The sequence below is a fragment of the Bison bison genome, unplaced genomic scaffold, assembly GCF_000754665.1.
Source record: "Bison bison bison isolate TAMUID 2011002044 unplaced genomic scaffold, Bison_UMD1.0 scf7180017864491, whole genome shotgun sequence".
In the NCBI taxonomy this organism is placed as follows: Eukaryota; Metazoa; Chordata; class Mammalia; order Artiodactyla; family Bovidae; genus Bison; species Bison bison.
The window spans coordinates 24,701,331-24,707,246 of NW_011495050.1; the positions used below are offsets into that span (position 1 = coordinate 24,701,331).

At 42.3% G+C, this 5,916-nt stretch overlaps 1 protein-coding gene and 1 non-coding gene across 3 annotated transcripts in view; both read right to left on the minus strand.

The window, feature by feature from the left end:
- CPQ (carboxypeptidase Q) overlaps positions 1-5,916 on the minus strand; it is a 561,149-nt gene that overhangs the window by 40,769 nt on the left and 514,464 nt on the right. The window lies entirely within an intron of this gene.
- Positions 91-162, minus strand: TRNAC-ACA. The gene has a single exon. It is a non-coding gene; the product is annotated as a tRNA-Cys (tRNA).

The following is a 5,916-nucleotide window of genomic DNA, read 5'->3' on the forward strand; positions in this document are numbered from 1 at the left end:
CATGGACTGTAGCCTACCAGGCTCCTCCATCCATGGGATTTTCCAGGCAAGAGTACTGGAGTGGGTTGTCATTGCCTTCTCCAGGGGATCTTCCCAACCCAGGGATTGAACCTGGGTCTCCTGCATTGTAGGCAGATGCTTTACCATCTAAGCCACCAGGGAAGTCAGGGGAATGGTTATTTCCACTTTGGGAAGGGGAATTATTGTTAATATTGTTTTCTGGGTATAGAGCTCTAAGTTTTAGTTTGAGAAGATGAAAAAGTTCTGGAGATGGAAGGCATGGTGATGGGTAACAACGTGAATGTACATAATACCACAGAAGAGTACACTTAAAATTGGTTAAAAGGGTGAGTTTCCTGTTAAGTATGTTTTACTACTGAACAAAGACAGACAAAAATTATCAGCATGTGCCGTGTGATCCCGTGTGGCCATTTCTCAGGTTAAGCTATAACCAGGTGCTGGAATGTGCTGCATTCTAATAAAGAAAGCACATCGTGGGCTGGTCTTTCCCGTTAGCTCCCACAGGTGTCTGTTTCCTGTGTCTCAAATCACAAGCAGTGCTGTGCTAATTATACCAAAAGTCAGAAATGGTTCTTTTAATTGATGAAATTAGTAGTCGGTGATGCAGCATGGTGAATGTTAGAAATGTGCTCTTATTATTGAAATTTAAATACTACATTATATTCAGATGTGGACTGGCAGAAATTATTTGAGACCACCCCCATACTTGCTCCATCTGGGCATAAGAATGACCTAGTAGTGAAGCTGTCAGCTAAGTAGGAAACTCTTACCTCAAAATTTCTTCAGGGGCTACCATGATTTACCAAGAAGAACCTAAGGGTCACAGATGGCCAAATCAGCCCAGGTCAGGTCACAGTCACACACACAGAGGCCAGAGGAAAGTTCTAGTGTCAAAGGACACAGGAAACCAATCTGTGAAGACTTGAATTATTAATCCTGGGAAAATATAATAGGTTGCTTAGTTTACTTCCCTCCTTGATTTTAGAGACAAAAATTGGGGCTCAGAAATGTTGAGTGATCTTTGTTAAGTGTTGAGTGATCTTTCCAAGTGTGAATGAATTTCATCTGCAGAAACTATAAGGGAGATATTAGATGTCATCATTATAGAAGAGCTACCGGTTTTGGAGGAATTAACATATGCGGGGCATACTATTAGGAGGTTCACCACGTGATTGCTAATTTTCAGAAAATGCCTGCAGAGTGAACTACTGTCCTCAGTTTTCAGAGGAGGGGCTGAAGTTCAGAGTGGTCATGCCAGCAGATGTGGTGTGCACCACATTCACAGCCCCAATGCACACAGCATTTCTCACCAGTTGTGGGCAACCTGAGCAGGCGGGGAGTCCTGGGGACAACACCTCTGGATCAGCACTTGGTCAATGAAGAATCCCCCTCCCAGGTTAGGTATCTCTGAGGTAAGTTCTATACCATCTCCCAGAACCCGAAGTGCATCCAGTGGCCCACAGGAGGAACCTGCCCAAGAGCGTGCTGCTTGTTAACTTTCTTCCATTCTTAGACTCATTTCCTCACTCCCCATCAGTGCTTCTGGGATCGCCTTTCAAATAAACTACCTGCCTCAAATCCCTGCCTCAGGGATGCTTTGGGGCAACTGTGTAATTTTCCAAGGTAACCCAGCCAGCCACCAGGTTGCAGAGTTGGATGGTGAACCCAAGTCTATCTATGTTTGAGGATCATGCTGCTCTTCTACAAATTTAATTACATCTTCCTGCCTGAGTAAGTAGAGATAAGATAGAAGGAGGCAATGGATGTTTCAGCAAAAGCTCTTGAGATTTCTAAATGATGTGTTTGGTTAGTATCTCAAGTACTCATGTCTTTCGAGTTCCTACTCACCACTTTGCATCACAGAGACATGAAGCAAATTATCACAATGCGGTTCACAAATCTGATCCACGTGGGAAGTTGAAAAATGGCTCCCAACATGTCCACAATTCCAGACCCCCAAACCTGTTAATGTTCTTTTATTTACTGGTTAATTTTATCTTATTTTATTTGTTTGGCTGGGTCAGGTCCTAGCTGCAGCATGTGGGATTTTTGCTGTGGCCTGCGAGCTGCTCTCTGGCTGCGGCATGCAGGCTCCAGAGTGCACGCAGGCTCAGCAGCTGCCGAATGTGGGCTGAGTTGCCCCGTGGCCTGTGGGATATTAGTTCCCCACCCAGGGATCAAACCCACGTTCCCTGCGTTGGGAGGTGGATGCTTAACTACTGGACCACCAGGGAAGTCCCCGAATGTCTATATGACAAAAGGGAAATTTGCAGATGTGACTAAATTAAGAATCTTGAGATGGGAAGATTATTGTGGATTATCTGGGTAGATACAATATAATCACAAGGGTCCTTATAAGAGGGACTTAGAAGGAGTCAGACAAGGTGATAATGAAGTGAGGAAGGCAGAGATCAGAGTGATGCAGTCTGAGAATGGAGGGAGGGGCCACAGGTATCAATATTGGGGGACAAAAAAGATAAGGAAATGGGTTTTCCCTCACACCCTCTAGAAGGAACCATCCCTGCTAACACCTTAACTGTAGCCCCATGAAACTAATTTCTGACTTGCAACCCCTAAGACTGTAAGAGAACAAATTTGTGTTGTTTTAGGCCAAGTTTGTGGTGGTCTATTACAGGGGTGACAGGAAACTGACACAGTTAGCTAAACATTACCAGTGATAATGATAATATAATAATAGGTAATATTTGGACTTCCCTGGTGGCTCAGTGGTAAAGAACCCACCTGCCAATTCAGGAAATATAAGAGATGTGAGTTTGATCCCTGGGCCAGGAAGATCCCCTGGAGGAATGCATGGTAGCCCACTCCAGTATTCTTGAGTGGAGAATCCCATGGGTAGAGGAGCCTGGTGGGCTACAGTCCATGGGGTCTCCGAGAATTGGACACAACTGAGCGACTAAACCACCACCAGATAATGTTTATTCCTAGTGATAATAGTTAAATAATAACAGATAATGTTATTCAGCCTTGACCATGTCTAGGCATAGTTCTGGGAACTTTATTAGACCATCTAACCTCTAGTCCTCATAAAAAGAGTGAGGAACTATTTCTAATTTCCTCATTTTAGAGATGAGGAAGCTGAGACTTAGGTTCAGAACTTGCCTCAAGTCACAAGCTAATACCTGAACTCAGGCTTTTCTGACCCCAAACCACATTTCTAATAACATTTCCAAAATCTGAATCCTCAACACTGAGAGTAAAAGGAGGTGAGTGTAAGGACACTGGTTGTCAGTGTTGCGCAGCAGCCGCCTTGGCCTTTGCATGAAGAACAGAAGAGAAACAGTAACATACACAGCCTTCCTGTTGGACACCAGTCGCTCTGGTCCTCACCCGATTCTCCCAGCACACCACCTCTTTCCTCTTCGTCTTCATGTTTCTGGAAAAGGGCAGCTTAACCCAAACATACTGCTGGTTGGACAAGGGTAATTTAGTAATCAGGTGTTTTGGTTTCTAAGGTATTCTTATCTTCTAGCTTCTATCAGAATTGAGCTAACAAGAAATTACCCAGCAGCTTTCTTGAAATCAGGAGTAGCTTTGAAAACCCAGAATGAAACACATCCTTTTTTACTTTTTTTTTTTTTTTTAGTTTGAGTGCTTTTTCATTTTAAAAACAAACAAAAAGCTCAAGTGATCACATTTTAAAAGGGAGCAGGATTTGCCTGGTTCACATAGCTTGACCTTGTCTAAGTATACAGTACTGTATATGCTTCCAGAGCAGGAAATGGTCTCATTATACCTTTTCTCTGCTAAGCACTCAGTATAAGGTGAGCTATAAGTAAACCGAAGGGGATTGGGGGTGGCAGAGTCACTAGTCCAATAAATAAATAAAGAAGAGCCAAATAAATGAAGAAAGCAAGATGTGAGAAGGGACGTTGACAGCGGGCTTTCATATCAGTCCTGCATCTACGCATTTTAATCATATGCGCTTATACACTTCTGGGCCATTAACAGTGATAAGGGGGGTTCGGTATTTGCAACTTTGTGGAGCCATCCCTCACTCCAGGATAGTAAGTAGTTTTCCTTTTGTCTGTATCAACTCTGACCTAGTGGTGTGTTAGCCGCTTAGTCATGTCTGTCTCTTTGCAACCCAATGGACTGGGGCTGGCCAGGCTCTTCTGTCCATGGGATTCTCCACGCAAGAATTCTGGAGCAAGTTGCCATCTCCTTCTCCAAGTAGCACTGGCTTCTAAAACCCTAAATGGCAAAAAGAACTAATGGCCAAACCAAGACTCAGCTGGAAAGAATGTGTGATTGATTAGTGATGTCTGCTCTGAACTGAAAATAAGAGAGTGCTGTGCATTTGCAGAAAACTTCCACACAACTAACTGTGGGCAGAGCTTACTGTCCAAATTTGTTTCAAGACAATGCCATCATCTGAAACTGTCTCTACGCTGTGAATATGTAGTTTTCACTTCTGCCTCCTCAATAGTTTCTTTCACTCACAACCACTGGATCTTGCTTTTTGCTTCTAGGCACACTAAGAAACAAGGACTTTAATTTGAAAATGTATTTGAAAAGAAGTTTAAATCGATGTTTGTCAAGTTCTCTAAAGATAAGAAATGCTACATATTCTCCAAAACATCAGCAACAATCAAGCTTTGTTTAACATTCTTAAGCAATACAAGTGTGCTTGGGTATTATTCTAATCAAGTTCCTTCACTGACTCAGTGAATCAATGGATCTTTACTTCCCACATATAACTTTGTGAAATGAATATATCCAATTCATAGTAATTTAAATTAATTACACAAATTTAACTTTACAGCCACTTTTAAAGTTTACTTAGGAATCTTAAAAGACTTTTCTCATTTTGTCCTATTTTGAAATTATTCAATAAGAAGTGAATAGAGTTCATCTTTTTACCTATTTCTTCCCAGGAACACATCCTAGGCCGTTCTATGAACCATTTTTCCCATTCTAAGAGGACCTCCACAATCAAAAGGTCACCCAGAACATTATTTTCATCAATAGTAACAAAAAGAATGCCATCTCTTAAATAGTTCAAGTTTACAACTTTTCACCTATTGTATCTTCTTGATTTTTATTTAATATATCTTTTAGTAGTATCACCAAATTATAGATCTTAAATTAGGTTATTGAATAAATGGTAGTTCAGTTCAGTTCAGTCACTCAGTTGTGTCCGACTCTTTGCGACCCCATGAATCGCAGCACGCCAGGCCTCCCTGTCCATCACCAACTCCCGGAGTTCACTCAAACTCACGTGCATAAAGTCAGTGATGCCATCCAGCCATCTCATCCTCTGTCGTCCCCTTCTCCTCCTGCCCCCAATCCCTCCCAGCATCAGAGACTTTTCCAATGAATCAACTCTTCGCATCAGGTGGCCAAAGTATTGGAGTTTCAGTTTCAGCATCAGTCCTTCCAATGAACACCCAGGACTAATCTCCTTTAGAATGGACTGGTTGGATCTCCTTGCAGTCCAAGGGACTCTCAGGAGTCTTCTCCAACACCACAGTTCAAAAGCATCAATTTTTCAGCGCTCAGTTTTCTTCACAGTCCAACTCTCACATCCATACATGACCACAGGAAAAACCATAGCCTTGACTAGACAGACCTTTGTTGGCAAAGTAATGTCTCTGCTTTTTAACATGCTATCTAGGTTGGTCATAACTTTCCTTCCAAGGAGTAAGCGTCTTTGAATTTCATGACTGCAGTCACCATCTGCAGTGATTTTGGAGCCCAGAAATAAAAAGTCTGACACTGTTTCCACTGTTTCCCCATCTATTTCCCATGAAGTGATGGGACCGGATGCCATGATCTTCGTTTTCTGAATGTTGAGCTTTAAGCCAACTTTTTCACTCTCCTCTTTCACTTTCATCAAGAGGCTTTTTAGTTCCTCTTCATTTTCTGCCATGAGGG